Raw genomic sequence first — 19357 nt, 5'->3', positions numbered from 1 at the left:
ACATACAGCCATTAGATCAGCAGAAACTGGAGCAGCATGCACAGTCAGATAAAGAAGAAGCCATAACACTTACATAGGTTCATAGGTTCATAGGTAGGTACTAGGCTATCGGCCCTAGGGCCCATACAAGCCTAGCCAAAAAATGTACCCTGGCTTTTGCCACCCAAGAAAATTATTTTCCTGTGCCCCTGTCGAGCAGAGCCACAGAAGTGATCCCCGGGGTGAATTTCCCATTTCCCATCCAATCATCAAGATTTTTCTTGAAGAGTGCAAATGAGGATCTCTGTTTGACATAGATAGGTAGTCTGTTCCAGAGTATGGGAAGTCTCTGGGACAGGAATCTATCCCTCCAGCATGTTCTGTTTATTGTGGTGACAAGGTTTAGATCCCTAGAGCATGTAGCTCAGAGGGATTGGGATTTCTTTAAGTGGAACATGTCCAACAGCTCTGGGTTTGACATAGCTTTGTATGTTAGGCAGAGATCAACCCTTAGTAGGCGATATGCAATGGAGTAAAGCTGTAGTTTTTTAAAACGGTCTGCGTAGGCCATCTGTTTGAGGCCAGTAATCCTCTTTGTGAGGTATTTCTGTGGTCTTTCCAGTTGTTGTAGATGTCTTGTGAGGACATACCAAAAGGGGCATTGTACTCTATAATGGGTCTAATGAGTGATGAGTAGAGGGGAACAATGACCTCTTTTTTTCTGGATGAGAATCCTTTTGTGATGAGATGAGCCACGTAGAAGGATTTCCTGACCACTGTGGCAATGTGATTATCAAAGGAGAGACTACTGTCCACCTGTGTCCCAAAGTCTCTTACCACATTTTCGGCATTAAGTAGACTACCAGCTATGTGGTAGTTCATGGGTACAGAGTTTTTACCAAAGGGGATGACAATACACTTTTTGGCATTGAGCTTCAGGCCATGGCTTTGACACCAGGTATCTGAGGCCCTTTTGTAGTTTGTCCACATCGTTAGGAGTTTCAATTATGGCTGCTAGTTTGCAGTCATCTGCAAACTTTGTTAGCCAAAGACCTTCTGTGTTAGCCTGCACTTCAGAGAAGTAGATACCAAACAGGAGAGGACCCAGGACTGAACCCTGTGGTACTCCACTTGTCACTGGTCTGATGTCGGATTTGGAATCCGCTACTTTCACAGTGTCGGTTCTGTCCATGAGCCAGTTGGCAACCCATCTTGTGACTTAGGGATTTATACCTAGTTTAGTGAGCTTATCTATAATTCAAGAGTTGGGGATGGTGTTGAAAGCCTTGGCGAGATCTAGATAAGCTGTGTGAACCATTTTACCCTCATCTACGGCTTTGGTGACTGCTTCAAATAAGTCAATCAGGTTTAGGAGACATGATCTGCCTTTTACAAATCCAAACTGGGTAGGGTCCAGAGTTTGGAGATTACCAATGTCTTTGTTTATGAGTTCCACAATGATACATTCCATGGCCTTGCAGACCAGCCTCATCAGGCTAATGGGGCGGTAGTTCCCGGGGTCCATCGTGGATCCCCCTTTGTGGATTGGGATAACCGTCGCGGTGTGCCATTCAGTGGATACAAAGCCTGAGGTGAGGTTATGATTTAACATAGTACTTAGGTAGGGTGCCAATTCATTCTGTAGTTCAAGTAGAACGCAGCCTGGGATATTGTCAGGTCCCATGGATGCTGTGTTCTTGGCTTTGGAGAGTGTGTTTTTTACCTGTGCAGCCATGATTATAGGAACTCTGCATTCTTTCGGTGTAGGGATTGGCCCTCTAGGGGGTGAGAGGGGAGTAAAGTTAGCACTGAACCTATCTGCTAGGATGTTGGCAATATCAGTTGGTTCTGTATATTTAGTGCCATTGTGCTGTAACTCAGAGCAGATCTGAGTGTACCCATTTAGATTGTTGATATAGCTATAGAATGCTTTGTGGTTGTCTTTAGAGTCAGTGGCAATTTTGTTTTCGTAACTAGCTTTGGAGGATTTTTATGAGGGATCTCAGCTTCTTACTGAGGTTGACCAGGGAGTTCCTCCAGTCATGGGATTTTACTCTTTTTTGCAACAGTTTCTTTCTTCTGTTGTAGAGTTTGTTTATGGCAGAGGACCACCAGATTGGCTTCCTTTTTTTAGAGGATAACATCTTGGTTCTATTAGGGATAGCATTATCCATGCACTTGTGTAAGTGCTTATAAAGTGTATTTGTGTAGGATTCGGCAGTCATACCTCTATTGTCTGTCTGCATGGGTGTCGTGAAGTTTGCCACTTCTGTCTTAAGAAGTGTGAAGTTGGCTTTGGAGAAGTTTTTTACGATGGTTTCCCTAATTGGGGGTGGGAGTGGGATGTGTATGTCTAGGCTGATTAGCTTGTGGTCGGATCTGACCAATGAGGAATTGACCTCTGGTATGGCACACCAGTTTCCCATGTTGGTAATGACCAGGTCTAGGATATTGCTGCCCCTGGTGGGGGTGTGAATAAGTTGATCCAAGGCGTTGGAATTTATGAATTCTAGAAAATGTGGAGCAAAAGAGTTGGTACATGAGTAGTTTTCCCAGTTAATGGTGGGGTAGTTGAAATCGCCCATTATTAGGGTGTTGGGTTGTACCCTAATACTTTCCAGTGTATCAAGAAATGAGGAGTGGGAATCCTGGGGTATGGTGGTGGGTCTGTAGCAAGCTACAATTTGGATTGCGGTCTTGCCCAGAATTAGTTGCACTTGGATAATCTCGGAAGCATTCTGCTGTGCAACTAGCCTGGATGTGTGGATATCCTTAATGAATATGGACACGCCTCCGCCTTTAGTGCTTCGTTCTGGGTTAGGTGGCCGAAAGGTGTGGTATGAATTGTAGCCTGGTAATGCATCCACCCCCCCAGCATACACAGCCCAAATAACATGTACACACAACATGTGTACACAATCATGACAGTCTGTTAACAATGGCCAGACATACAACAATGGCCAGACATACAAAGGACTCTTACATGTACAGTTCACTTCAGAATGTACAGGCTAAGGACTCATATCTATGGCCTCTTCCCTGACATGTCTGTGGGTCTGCTACATCACTGGGATGGTAGCAGAAATGAAGTCAAAAATAATGATAATTAATTTGTCTGCACCTCATTGACATCTGGACAAAGCCTGACATTATTTGGGGACAGAGACACAAACACAGGGGTAGATTGGACATATTGCTGTCATACATTGAGACAGTTGCAGATGTTACTGGGTGTGTTGTAACATCCTATATGAGGAATATAACATTTATAATACCAACAGATGTGAGTAATTACTGACTGCATTCCTCAGAGTCCACGACTGATTTACCAAGGACACTAACTGTCTGGGGAACAGACAAAAACATAACAGGCAAACATGTGGCATCTGTGGACATTGTGCCAGTGGAAAGGTACATCAGAGACATATCACTGCCAGTCATGAAGTCACTCACTAAATGCATGTCCACACAAACCCTGTCAATCTATCAATCCACCATGTGTATAACAGCACTGATGAGATAGAATCTATTCACAAATCTGGGGATGTGTCCCCCATGTTGTTTGGCTGTCTCCACATGTCCTGTCCTGTGACATATTGCCACCTACTGTATGTGAATCTGTAGCCCACTGCCTCTGTAATGTCCCGCACACAGGTAAGGAAAGGGGGCAAGGCCCACATTAAGGCATTTCCCATATGTCGGAACTTGCAGCAGTGTTCAGGCCCAACAACAAAATACTATGTGGGCACCTACATAGTGGTATGTCCTTAGCAATACCTGAAATTTGCACATCTGTACAGAGGACAAACAGAAAGTAGATAGCTAACAGGTTATGCATTAGGATGAATGTTTTGAAAGATAGAAGTCTGAAACTGATAGGTATGCCATTACTACATGACAGCAGTCCTCAATGTCATGTCCAGAAAACATAGTAGTCTACAGTTATATCAAAATATCTGATCAATATCTTATAGGAGATGCATAAAAACATACAGCTTAAACAACAAGAACAAGATAGTCAGTACTCAGAGTCCTAGCTTTGCATGCATGGGTGTATGGTTCTAGTACTACAATCTGCTATCTACCTTTACTTGGAAAAGCACTGTTAAAAGTAGTGACATAATGATATCATATGTCTTAAACTATTTTTGTCAACCAGTGCACTGTAGCTGGAGTAACATGCAAGTGTGACTGCATATAACCTGGGATACTACCCATGTTCATAGGTTCATAGGTAGGTAATAGGCTATTGGCCCTAGGGCCTAGATAAGCATACACAAAAAGGTTCCCTGGCTTTTGCCACCCAAGAAAATTATTTTCCTGTGCCCCTGTCGAGCAGAGCCACAGAAGTGATCCCTGGGGTGAATATCCTATTTCCCATCCAATCATCAAGATTTTTCTTGAAGAGTGCTAATGAGGAGCTCTGTTTGACATAGATAGGTAGTCTGTTCCAGAGTATGGGAATTCTCTGGGACAGGAATCTATCCCTCCAGCATGTTCTGTTTATTGTGGTGACAAGGATTAGGTCCCTACAGCACGTAGTTCGGAGGGATTGGGATTTATTTAAGTGGAGCATGTCCAACAGCTCTAGGTTTGACATAGCTTTGTATGTTAGGCAGAGATTGCCTCTGAGTAGGCGATATGTGACGGAGTAAAGCTGGAGTTTTTTGAGAAGGTCTTCATAAGCTATCTGTTTGAGGCCAGTAATCCTCTTTGTGAGATATTTCTGTGGCCTCTCCAGTTGTTGTAGATGTCTTGTGAGGTATATACCAAAAGGGGTGCTGTACTCTATAATGGGTCTAATGAGTAATGAGTAGAGGGGAACAATGACCTCTTTTTTCTGGATGAGAAACCTTTTGTGATGAGGTGTGCCACATAGAAGGATTTCCTGACCACTGTGGCAATGTGATTATCAAAGGAGAGACTACTGTCCACCTGTGTCCCAAGGTCTCTTATCACACTTTTGGTGTTAAGTAGACAACCACCTATGTGGTAGTTCATGGGTACAGAGTTTTTACCAAATGGGATGACAATGCACTTTTTGGCATTGAACCTCAGACTATGGCTTTGATACCAGGCATCTGTCTCAGTGAGGCACTTTTGTAGAATGCCCACATCGTTAAGAGTTTCAATTATGGCTCCCAGTTTGCAGTCATCTGCAAACTTCATTATCCAAAGACCTTCTGTATTATCCTGTACTTCAGGGAAGTAGATACCAAACAGGAGAGGACCAAGGACTGAACCCTGTGGTACTCCACTTGTCACTGATCTGAAGTCGGATTTGGAGTCTGCTACTTTCACAGTGTGGGTTCTGTCCATGAGTCAATTGGCAACCCATTGTGTGACATAGGGATTTATACCTAGTTTAGGGAGTTTATCTATAATTCCAGAGTAGGGGATGGTATCAAAAGCCTTGGCGAGATCTATATAGGCTGTGTGAACCACCTTACCCTCATCTATGGCTTTGGTGACTGCTTCTAAGAAGTCTATCAGGTTTAGGAGACATGATCTGCCTTTTACAAACCCGAACTGGATGAGGTCCAGAGTTGGAGATTACCAATGTCTTTGTTTATGAGTTCCATGATGATACGTTCCATGGCCTTGCAGAATGGGCTCGTCAGGCTAATGGGTCGGTAGTTCCCGGGATCCATCGTGGCTCCCCCTTTGTGGAGTGGGATAACCGTCGTGGTGCACCATTCAGTGGCCACAACACGTGAATTGAGGCTATGACTGAACATGGTACTTAGGTGCAGTGCCAGTTCGTTCTGTAGTTCATGTAGAATGCAGCCTGGGATATTGTCAGGTCCCATGGATGCTGTGTTCTTGGCTTTGGATAGTGTGTTTTTACCTGTGCAGCCGTGATTACAGGAACTTTGCATTCTTCCGGTATAGAGATGGGCCCTCTAGTTAGTGAGAGGGGGTTAAAATTAGCACTGGACCTATCTGCCAGGATGTTGGCAATATCAGTTGGTTCTGTATATTTAGTGCCATTGTGCTGTAACTCAGAGCAGATCTGAGTGTTGCCATTGAGATTCTTGACATAGCTATAGAATGCTTTGTGGTTGTCTTTAGAGTCAGTGGCAATTTTGTTTTTGTAATTAGCTTTGGAGGATTTTATGAGGGATCTTAGCTTCTTACTGAGGCTGACCAGGGAGCTCCTTCAGTCATGGGATTTTACTATTTTTTTGTAACAGTTTCTTTCTTCTGTTGTAGAGTTTGTTTATGGCAGAGGACCACCAGATTGGCTTCTTTTTATTTGGAGAATAGCATATTGGTTCTGTTAGGGATAGCACGATCCATGCACTCATGTAAGTGCTTAAAAAGTGCATTTGTGTAGGATTCACCAGTCATACCTCTATTGTCCATCTGCATGGGTGTCATAAAGTTTGCCACTTCTGTCTTAAGAAGTGTGAAGTTGGCTTTGGAGAAGTTTTTTATGGTTGTTTCCCTAATGGGGGGTGGGGCAGGATGTATATGACTAGGGTGATTAGCTTGTTGTCGGATCTGACCAATGAGGAATTAACCTCTGGTGTGGAACACTGGTTACCCATGTTGGTAATGACCAGGTCTAGGATATTGCTGCCTTTGGTGGGGGTATGAATAAGTTGATCCAAGGCATTGGAATTTATGAATTCCAGAAAACGTTGAGCACAAGAGTTGGTACACTAGTAGTTTTCCCAGTTAATGGTGGGGTAGTTGAAATCACCCATTATTAGGGTGTTGGGTTGTACCCTAATATTTTCCAGTGTATCAAGAAATGAGGAGTGGGAATCCTGGGGCATAGTGGGGGGTCTGTATCAAGATACAATTTGGATTGCAGTCTTGCCCAGAGTTAGTTGCACTTGGATAATCTCTGTTGCAGTATGCTGTGCAACTAGCCTGGAGGTGTGGATATCCTTAATGATTATGGACACGCCTCCACCTTTAGTGCTTCGGTCCGGGTTAGGTGGCCGAAAGGTGTGGTATGTATTATAGCCTGGTAATGCAGGGGTGCTCTCTGGAGCTTTGATCCAGGTCTCTTTCACTGCACAGATGTCGATGTTCTCCATTTTAAGGAGTGCCTCAAGTGAGTGCATTTTGAGGTTTAGACTTCTAGCATTGAGTAGCATTATCCTCAGATTTTGCTTGCTTGTACCTTTTATGGTGGTGAATTTGTCATTTGAACCTTGCCTAAAAAAGGCACTATAGGGGTCGCAAGAGCCTTAGCCAGAATCAGGAATCCCAAGGGTGACAGGTGCATGCCATCTCTGGCAAAGCATCATGCTCTGTCGATCATATCATCCAAGGCAGACAAATACTGGATCCCCATAGAATGACACCAGTATCTTAGTCAATTGTTGAAGTCAACCATTTTGTCCTTGTACTGTGGTATCATTCAGGGTCATGGCAGGATGCTTCTGAGGGCTAGGGTTATACCTGCATGGGCTACAAGATTGGAGAGCTCCTCCATGTCTCTTTTCATGTAGTCCAGGGAGATATGTCTCAGGTCATTCACACCAACATAGACAATGACAGAGTCATATTTATACTTGTTGTGGAGTGACCTGAGTGCGGATTCTGGCACCCGACAGGCAGCTGACAGTAACTTTCTCCTTGTTTAGCCTGCTGAGTGGAACATCATTGTGCCTGACTATAGAGTCACCTATGACTAGAGTGTTGGGTACGTTGTTATGCCTTATGGGCTGTGGTTGAGTGGCACACTGAGATTGTGGGCTATGTGTCATTTGGGTTGTTTTGGGGGGTGTAGTTTGCTTGGGTTTTGGCTTTGGAGGTCCCTCTTGCTTGGGCAGGTTTTTATTGAGAGCCTCCACAAATGTAGATGTGTGTTTTGCATTTCTATGTGTGTGTTTTGGTGGTGTAGATTTTGAGGGACTATGTGATGAGTGTGGTGTGGTGCAAGTGTTTGCCTTCTCCTCTTGACTGTCTATTCCAGTCTTGGGTGCAGAGAGTTGTGCTTCCAGTTAGGCTATATAAGTGCATCTCTCACAGGTTGTAGTGTTGGGTGGTAGGAGGAGAGAGTTGTCTGTGTACATGAGGCAATTGCTGCATTGTCCCAAGATGCCCAGATTCATCAGGTAGACAGGAAAAAGCACCAGGAGTTGACCCTTAGACATGACTGGATAGGTTCTTATTTATTAAGTACTAAAAATTGCTTTCCTCTAGACAAGTGAGGAAAGTTGAGGGCTGTAGGAATTTGTAGCTTATTTAGTGCTTACGAGTTCTGAACAAGTGCTGAACTCAAATAAACATATCTGAGTGCTTTTCTTTGTTTAAAAAAATACAAAGAAAAGAGATTGTGGTACTACCCATGTATACCCAGGTGTCCCATAGAGTATAGTCATACCCCTTGCTACTGTAATGGCAGCACATAGAAGCATGTTATGTACAGGAAATTCAATACACTTATTAAAGATGTCATTTCCCTGCTATTTTATCAAACTGGAATATGATCATTGGTTACCAGGGGTGAGCTATGCTTAGCAGGTTTAAGCATTGCTTAAATGTAAATGCTAAGCAGATTTGCGCATTGGTAAGTGAAGCCTACACAGTGTAAGCGCTTATTTGTTTAACCGTATGTTAGCATCACTTACCGTTATGCAAACCTGCACAAACATGCTTAAAGCTGCTCAAAACTGCCTTAATCACTCTGTATCCAACAATCCTTGCTCTGCCTAGCAACAAAATAAACAGTTCTTGAACCCAGGATCCTGTACACCATAGTCAAAGCAATTTAAAAGTAAGCCGCCTCAGATGTATGGCTTTAGGATGTTTTCTCAAACATACCCTTCTTTACAGCCAGTTTACAATAGGAAAGGGACACTGTGCAATTAAGAAGGATTTGTATGTACAAAAATATATATATCTGAAAAGAAACATATACATAAAGAGAGAGAGAGAGAGAATGAGAGATGCATGCATATACATATATGTGTATAACAATATATAGATATATTACCAATAAATACTGAGGGGTATATATATATATATATATATATATATATATATATATATATATATATATATATATATATATATATATGGGTCTAGAACTATTCACTGAAAGCACATTTCACTGAAACACATTTGACTGTGCACAATTCACTGAAAGCTCAATTCACTGAAAACACAATTCACTGAAACACATTTGACTGAAAGTTATATATGGCCTTTTCCCCACTGTAGTGTGACCCTGGAGTTAGTATATATAGTAAGGGGGTATGTGGGGGGCAATGCTCCCCACATTGGGGGGTTTGGGGAGCATAGCCTCCCAACTATTTTAAATATTTTGAACTATATACATGGATACTTACAATTCCAATAAATTACTCTTTTCTAAACATGATACATATGTGCACTCCACAACCCCATTACTATATATACTAACTCCAGGGTTGCACTAAAGTGGGGAAAAGGCCATATACAACTTTCAGTGAAATGTGTTTCAGTGAATTGTGTTTTCAGTGAATTGCGCTTTCGGTGATTTGTGCACAGTCATTTGACTTTCAATGAAATGTGCTTTCAGTGAATAGTCCTAGACCCATATCTGTCTCTCTCTCTCTCTCACTATATATATATATATATATATATATATATATATATATATATATATATATATAATATATATATATATATATATATATATATATATATATATATATATATATATATATATATATATATATATATATATATATATATATATATATATATATATATATATACATATATATATATATATATATATATATATATATATATATATATATATTTATGCATACATATCCCATAATGGCCACACAAACATATGCTGCTGATAGATCACCCATAACTGGGGCCGCATGCACAGTTGGATACAAATGCAGCCACTACACTTAGATCTCCCCCTCCCCCACAGTCCAAATAAATGAGTGAACTGTACACTGCTACAAAATCATGATAGCACATACACAATGGCCAGACATACAACAACCTCTTAGCAAAACAACTAAAATGACTGAACATTGCAAAGAGAAATATGACCAGCCAGTAATTCACATGCTTATTATACTCTGATGTCTTGGCCAAAGCCTTCAAGGAGTGAAACATTACAAGAAATACTTTCCTTAATCACAAGAAGCAATTAACAATTAAATAATTGAATACACAGTCTCCAATTACGCTCCCCATTTAACCTCATAAGGGATAAAGTATCACATTTACTAATAATAATACATTGAGTCTGTACATAACAATTGTCCTTTTATGAATGTTTCATCAAACTGAGGAACAGACAATTTCAAAACAGTACCTTGGAACCCACTACTGTCCCCGTGGTGAGTTTTATTCAAATGTATGGCTATATAACTGCCATCCTTCTTATCTGTAATATGTCTCACATGTTCTAATAGCCTTATTTTAAAACATGTGTTACTCTACTCCACATAAAATATGTTACAAGGGCACCTAAGAGCAGTCTCTGTACACCAACCTCTTGAATGTACAGACTTCAACATGTTTCCTAGCCTTTCCCCTCAGCAGGAATGACAGCACTAAATAATGATAGACCATTATGCCTATCAACCTCCTACTGTATGACATCTGGACAAAGCCTGACATAATTGGTGGACAGGGGCCCAAATACATGGCCATACTTGAAATATTGCTGTTATACACTGAGAAAGTTGCTGGTGTTGCATGGTTTGTTGTAACATATATTTTCTGAGGGATATAAAGTCAGAAAAACAAATGGATGTTAGCATTTATAGATTGCAATCACCATAGCATGCTACTGATTTGCCAAGGACAGCACCTGTCTGGGGAGCAGACCAAATATAACAGGCTAACCTGTGAGCATTATATGGATAGCCCTACAGTTGAGAGCTATGCAGAGACCGACCTTTGTCAGAATGAAACCCATGCAGAAGTAGCATGTGCAGATAAACCCTGTTAAAATTGCAGTATTCCAAACATATAACAGCAGCACTCACATTCTACCCCTACATCTTGAACCTTCACCATTTAGTTGACTTGTCTCCACAAGTCTTGTTGTAAGAGGAAGTAGCTTACACAACTCCTTGATGTCTTCCTCACAAGTAAGTGAAAGGGTCATTGCCCACATGGAGTACTCAATTATAGGATTGTGTTGCCATGACATTGGCTATCGGAAGAACTACACAGCTTTTCTGCATGCAATTAGCAAGTGGGGATTACGAATAGGTGCAGAGGCCATCACCTGGTCATGAGCATCACCTACAAAAGACAAAAAGACATGCTGCCACCTTTTCAAACCAGCTCTATTCCTGTAGTGCACAGCGAGAGAGAGAGAGAGAGAGAGAGAGAGAGAGAGAGAACTAAAACATAAACTGGAAAAGAGAAGAAATAAAAGGTAAGTGGAAGATGTAAGCATGTAATTGAATGTAGTACATGGGCTGTAATAATGGGAAATATGATGTGGAAGAATGTATGTCCCAAGAAAACTTGCTGTACTAATGTCCTGCTGAACAGCTGCTATAGCCATAGCATCTGGCCCTATCTGCAGTGGGAGAGATCACAGCCATACCTCTCAACTGTACAGATCTTCACAGAATGTTCAGATTTTCCCATCATATCTTTTTGTCTGTTCCTCCTGAAATCTGTACTTTTCTGGCAAATAGCTGAAGACTGAAGTCATCAAGTAATGACAAACACTTGAGTTTAAGACTCCACATCCTTAAGAATATTCACAGTAATGCAAAATGTATAATTCTACAAACATCCTAAGTTTGTAACAGGAATATTTAAAGTCTGTTCCTATTTATACCCCCATCATGTTAGTCTTTGCCCAGATGTGATGCTCTAAGAGGTTGTGAGGTAGCATCACAGCTCAGGAGCCTGGCTCACCCTGAGAAAGTACAGCTCACATATGACAACCACTAGGGTGTCTGTCAAACAGTTGTAACTGTGCTACTGCTAGGCCAGTTAATGGGATGTTGTCCAGATCCATATGTTACCTGTGAATATGAGTATGATACATGTTTGTCTTGTAAAGCTAAGAGACCTATATAGGGCATGTGCAGTAAAGTAATGTTGCAGACATGTGGGTTGAACTGCATGTGATATATTGAATTAATAACATTCAACTGTACAGTGCTCTGCTGGACATTAAGCAAATTTGTTACTGATATCTGTAGTCACATACACATATACCTGTATTATGTCAGCCAAACCACTGGCAAGTCTGCGAGCATTGACAATGTAACATAATAGCCTACTTAAGACTGTTGGACATCTACAAGGTTATTACAGTGATGTCAAATCCTACTGTGCAATCAACGTACTAATGTATGGTGCAGTTATATCAATACAGTATCAATACTGATGTCCCTTTTTTCACCCATTTATGTGTGCCATTGTCCAGATGTACTGCTATAACAGGTTGAGAAGTATGACTGAGCAGCAAGACTGTAAATGCAGTGTGCCATATAAACATAGAACATAAATGTATACCAGGTATCCCCTGAGCACATGTATGTATGCGTATGTCCATCTGGAAGGAACAAAACTAATCATATGGGTTTCAAGCAGTCAGGTACATAGGTTGTGCATGTTGCACATGTGTGTAATATCAGTGTCAGCACATACAATAGACATAAATGTGTACTGCTACTGATTGTTGCATTGCCCTGATAATGATATAGGTACTAGAGTAGGCATGATTATCAGGTAGTAATCAGAGAAGTTTCCAACTGTGTTATGACCCTCTGTCCATGCCTACCACTAACAGCTATATCAACACCTATATACAGTGGACATCACAAGTGTACACACCCCTGTTGAAATGCCAGGTTTGTGTGCTGTATGACAATGAGACCACAGAAAATCATTTCATAATGTTTCTCATCTTGACGGTGACTCTTAACCTGTACAATCCCATTGAAAAGTAATCAAAGGTGTTTTTAGCAAGGTGAGCAACTACGGCCAAGTGAAGATGTGCCATGATTTTAGATCCCAAACCAAGACAAAGAAATGCTGTAACCATCTCAAGAAGTGCATGCATGACATATCAGTTTAAGGGTGTTCACATTCATTCAACTGGCTTATTGTACTGATTATTATTTTCATATGTTTTCACAGACCAGATTGTTATGTTTTCAGTTGAATTGTACAGGCTATAGGTCACATTAAAGGTGGGAATTGTTTTGAAACAAGTTATTGTGGTGTCATTTTTCAATTGCACAAATACCAGGCATTGTAACAGGGGTGTGTGCCCTTTATATACACTGTAGATATATGGGCTAAGCAGTACCTGACCTGGATAACCAGACTACACCAAGCTAGAGTAATCCCCTTTGATGGACAGCAGCAAAACACAAACCACATAATAGGTTGCTATACTGGCTGTACAGGGACACATAGGTGCAGGCAACAACTTGGAACCAAGTCCACCTCTATCTGAGCAAGGATGTAAGTTCAAAGGTGACTTTCTGCAAGGCTGACTATGGCCTGCATATGGGACAGCAGCCTGAAGCTGGTGAGTATGACATTGTTCTGTTGTTGCCTGGCAATACCCCAGACATGTGAAGGGTATGCAATTTACCATGCACAAAACTATCAGTAATAGCTATATTGCTTTTGTAATAGTTATATTGCTTTATGTGAGTGTTCACTTGTGGTGGGTTAACTGCATTGCATCACAGTGGACCACTGGGGCCTATCTGATGTGAATTCAACATTCCTGTAGCATACCTCACAACTTGTAAGTGCCAAGATGTCTGGACAGAGGCCAACAAAATGGGCTGGGCAAATGGCCTAAGGTAGGGACATGTTTGACACATTAATGGTATACAGTGTATATAAAATGTGTACACGCACCTGTTAAGATGCAAGGTGTTCCTTTTACATACAAATTAGGAATACAATATGTCAGTCCACACCTCATCCAGCCTTTAATCACAAAAGGGTTTGCATCCAGATCAAAAGAGGTCATTGGGCCCCTCTACGCATCACTCATCAGACCCATCATAGAGTACAATGCCCCATTTGGGATGTACCTTACAAGACACTTGCAACAACTGGAAAGATCACAGAAGTACTTCACCAAGAGGATCACTGGCCTCAAGAAAATTCCCTATGCAGCTCGACTGAAGAAACTCCAGCTGTATTCGGTTTCATACCGCCTACTCAGAGCTGATCTCTGCCTGACATACAAGGCCATGTCCAACTCAGAATTGATGGACGTGCTCCACCTAAAGAAAACCATATCCCCTTGAGCCACATGCTCTAGGGATCTAAACCTCACCACAACAATAAATAGGACATGCTGGAGGGCTAGTTTCCTGTCCCAGAGACTTCCCATGCTCTGGAACAAGATTCCAATCTACATTAGGCAGAGTTCCTCACTAACCTTCTTCAAGATAAACCTTGACGAGTGGATGGGAAACAGAAAGTATACCCAAGGAATCACTTCAATGGCTCTGCTGGACAGAGGCACAGGGAACTCATCTAAGGGGGTGGTGAATGTAGAGTGGGGGTCCTGGGACATGGTGGGTGATCTGTAGCAAGCTATAATTTGAATAGCAGTTTTGCCCATTGTTAGTTATACGTGGATGGTCTCTGAAGCATCGTGCTGTGCCACTAACCTGGAGGTGTGGGTATCCTTGATGAATATGGATACTCCCCTGCCTTTTGTATTTCGGTCCAGGTTTTGTGGCCAAAATGTATGGTATGCGTTGTAGCCTGGTAGTGCTGGGGTCCTCTATGGAGCCTTAAACCAGGTTTCTCTTACTGCACATATATCAATTTTCTCCATACTGAGGAGTGCCTCGAGTGCGTGTATTTTGAGGTTTAGACTTCTGGCACTGAGTAGTATTATCCTCAGTTTTTTGATATTTGTGCTATTTACGGCAGTGGGTTTGTCTTTTGAGCCTTGCCTAAAAAAGACACTATGGTGGTGGCAAGAGTCTTGGCCAGTATTCAAAAGCCTAAGGGTGACAGGTGCAAGCCATCTCTAGCTGTCGAGCATGTCATCCCAGGCTGACAGACACTGGATCCCCTTTGAGTGACACCAGAAGCTTAGCCAATTGTTGAAATTGATATTTTTTTCTCTATAACGTGGTATCATTCTTGGTGAGAGCAGGATGCTACTCAGGGTCAGGGTCATACGGGCCTGGGCTACCTGATCAGAGAGCTCCTCCATGTCTCTTTTCATGTAGTTCAGGGAGGTACGGCTCAGGTCATTCGCACCAACATGGACAATGACAGAGTCATATTTGTACTTGTTCTGGAATGACCTGAGTGCTTGTGTTATGTGACGGAACCTGGCACCTGACAGGCAGCTAACAGTAACCTTCTCCTTGTTCAGCCTAGTGAGTGGCATGTCAGTGTGCCTGACTATAGAGTCACCTATTACTAGTGTGTTGGGTATGTTATTTTGCCTTAAGCGCTGTGATTGTGTGGCACAGTGGTTTTGTGAAGTATGTGTTTCATGGTTTGTGTTGGGGTGGGGGTTGCTTGGATGTCTGCTTTGGAGGCCTCTGTTGCTTTTGAAGATTTTTATTTAGAGCTTCCGAGTAAGTTTTCATGTATTTATGTGTGTTTTTTGCCGGTGCTGGTTTCATAGGACTATGTGAGACTGGTGGTGTGATGCAAGTAATTTCCTTCTCCTCTTGACTTCCTGGTCCAGCCTTGGGTTGAGAGAGCTTAACCTCCAGTTTGGCTGTATAATTGCATCTTTTGCATGTATTAGTGTTTGGTGGAAGGAGGAGAGGGTTGTGCATGCACATGAGGTACTTGTAACATTGCCTCAAAATGCCCAGATTCACCAGTTGGACCAGAGTGTACACCTGAAATTGCCCTTTGGGCATGCCTGGATAGGTACAGTGAACTGTTTTACAGATTGGCTGGTAAGGTCGAGTAGAGAGCCTTGTCCTTCTCTGCAGTATAGGGGAGTCTAGTGCTATGGTTTATTAGTGCTTGCTATGAGTTTTAAGTAAGTGCCGGGATGAGAAGTGAATTGTTTTAGTGCTTAAGTTTCAAGTGTGTCTAGTTCCAAGGGAAAAATTGAAGAGTAGAATCTCTGGAGCCGGGAATAGTTATACCCTAGCTAACCGGCGCTGCCCAGTGCGTAAAACCTCACAAATGTGGGTTTTATAGCAGGGAAATGAAAGAGACAGAAATTAGCCCAAAATGGCCAATAAACTACTAATATCTTGGCTGAAACCACTCCTCCAGGGACATATAGGCTGCGCAAAGCTCCCTCTCTCACAGTGAACAGAGAAACTTCCTTCTGTCCAAGTAAGGTATGGGCAAACACAGAAACTTGCAACACAGCCCTGAATTCAGCACTAACCTGAAAACTGGACTATACTAGCTTAGAAATTTTTTTGTTTGTTTTTTTCAGAAAATAAAGCAGATACAATCAAAAAAACACTTTAAATGCACAGACATGGCTATCACACTTGAGTGTGTAGCCTACAACAGTTAAAGAGGTCATTTAAACACAAAAATGACTTTGTTAAAGTGCAGGCAGTAAAATAAGTACAATATGTAGCCGAAACAAGCTTTTTAAATCACAGAAACTCTAGAAAATCTGCGTTTTAGGCAGAATTAGCTAAAGGCAGCATGACCCACACCGCGCCTCCACAGCTGGTGTTGTCTCCATATTCATTATGGATAGGAACACCTCCAGACTAGTATCACAGAATAATGCATTGGTGATACTTCTGGTAAAACTGCCTTGGGGTAATAGTGCAATCCAGACCATAGCCTGCTATGGGTCCACATCTATGCCCCTAGACTGTCAATGCACATTCCTCAACACCCTGCCATCTATGATGGTCCAACGCAACACTGACATAGTATGAGACTTCAGCTACCCCTCCATCACCTGGGGAAAGTAGCCAAGTGCCAGTACAGTGGCCCAACACTTCCTGTGATTCATAATTTCCAATGCCCTGGATGGGCTCATACTGAACCCCGGTAGAGGATGCAACAACCTTGACCTGTGCTGACTACTTAAATATGGGACTGTTGCTTATCCACAGTTGTCAATCCCTGCATGGTGAGATCAACAAAGGCTGTAATCAACATGGAACTCAACATGTCAGCCACACCCCCCACAAAGGTAACCACCTTGCAAAACCTCTCCAAAGCTGACTTTGCAGCCAAGAAAACAGGGGTGGATGACTTCACTGCACCCATGGCAATGGGAAATAGCTGCATGACTGTGGAATCATACACATATGCACTGTACAAATAGGTACATGAATGCATGGTACTAGCCAGAAGCAACAGAACCCAGACACTGTCCTCCAAACACTGGGAGACAATGTGATGGTCCCGTGCCATTATTAAAGTGTACAACAGAAGGAGGACACTGTTGCAGAGAAAGGTGGTGTCCCATTGACTGTTGAACTGATGCAGAATAAGGTGAAATCCTAAGACTGGAAAAACTCCCTTATCAGCCAAATCAAAAAGTTGAGATCCCCCATCAAATCCCCTAAAACTAGCTATGAAAACAGAATTGCAGCAGACAGTAAAGACAACCACAAGGCATTCTATAGTTATGTAAAGAATCTCCCCAGCAATACCCAGATTTGCTCTGAGCTACTGCACAATGGTACCTCCTTTACCCAGCCAACAGATATTGCCAGTATACTGGCCGACAGATTCAATGTCAAACTTACCCTTCTCACCCCCCAAAAGACCAATCACAATACAGTTAGATTGCCAGGCACCCAGTATTACTGTTGTACAGGTTAAAACAGAACTGTCCAAGGCCAAGAATGCAGCTTCTATGAGACCTGATAATATCCCTGACTGTGTTCTGCATGAACTACAGAGTGAACTGGCACCTCACCTGTGTGCCCTGTTCAATTACAGCCTCACCTCAAGCTTTGTCCCTACCAAATGGCACACACAGTCATCCCTCTCCACAAAGGAGAAGTGACTACAGACCCTGGGAACTATCGCTCCATTAGCCTGATGAGTCTGATATGCAAAGCTATGGAATGCATTATCATGGACCTAATAAACAAGGATGTAGGGAATCCCCAAACTCTGGATCCCACACAGTTTGGTTTTGTGAAAGGTAGATCATGCTTGCTCAACTTGGTCGACTTCTTTGAGTCAGTCACCAGAGGTGTGGATAAAGGCAAGGTGGTTCATACAGACTACCTTGATCTGGCCAAGGCATTTGATACCATTCCCCACTCAGGAATCATAGGAAAACTCACTAAGCTAGGCATCAACCCCTATATCACTAGGTGAGTTGCAAACTGGCTCACAGCTAGAACCCACAGTGTGAAAGTAGCTGACTCCAAGTCAGACTGATGACTAGTCACGAGTGGAGTCCCACAGGGTTTGGTCCAGGGTCCTCTCCTGTTTGGTATCTACTTCTCTGAAATCCAGGCCAACACAAAGGGATTCTGGCTGACAAAGTTCACAGACGATTGCAAGTTGGGAGCTATTATTAACTCCCCAAGTGATGTTGACATCCTACAGAATGGCCTCACTGAGACCAACGATTGGTGTCAGAACTATGGCCTTAAGCTCAATGCCAGAAAATGTGCCATTATCCCATTTGGGAAACACCCGGTTCCCATGAATTACCACATTGATGGTAGTCCACTGAACGCAGAAGGCATTATAAGAGATCTGGGAACACAGGTTGTCAGCAACCTCTCTTTTGATCACCACATTGCCACTGTGGCCAGAAAGTCTTTCTATGTGGCACATCTCATTACGAAGGGTTTTGCAACCAGGAAGAAAAAGGTCATTATCTCCCTCTACTCTTCCCTCATTAGGCCAGTCATTGAGTACAATGCCCCATTTGGCATATACCTCGCTAGACACCTGCAACAACTGGAGAGGCCACAAAAGTACCTCACAAAGAGGATCCTAGGCCTTAAACACTTGTCCTATATGGACAGACTCAAAAAACTCCAACTATTCTCTGTCTCATATCACCTACTTAGAGGCGATCTCTGCTTGACTCACAAAGCCATGTATGACCCAGCTCTGTTAGAAATGCTACAGCTAAAGAAATCCCAATCCCTCCGCACCACATACTCCAGAAACCTCAACCTCATTACCACAATCAACAGAAGCACTGGAGGGACAGGTTCATAACCCAAAGACTGCCCATTCTATGGAATAGATTTCCCATACATGTCAAGCAGAGCACCTGGCTGACCCTCTTTAAGAGAAATCTTGATGAGTGGATGGGAAATAGAAAATTCACCCCAGAGATAACACCAGTGGCTGTACTTGACAGAGGCACTGGGAACTAAGGTTGGGTGTCATGATGCCAGAGTAATCCTATGGCTAGGCTTGTAAAGGCCCCAGGGCCATTAGCCTAGTACACACCTATGAGCCTGTGAATGCATGAACTCCCTTATTAGCCTCAAACACAACTTGGGAT

Source organism: Protopterus annectens, chromosome 7.part0, assembly GCF_019279795.1.
Source record: "Protopterus annectens isolate FY-2018-M chromosome 7.part0, PAN1.0, whole genome shotgun sequence".
Taxonomy (NCBI): domain Eukaryota; kingdom Metazoa; phylum Chordata; order Ceratodontiformes; family Protopteridae; genus Protopterus; species Protopterus annectens.
Note: the sequence above shows the minus strand (reverse complement) of the source record.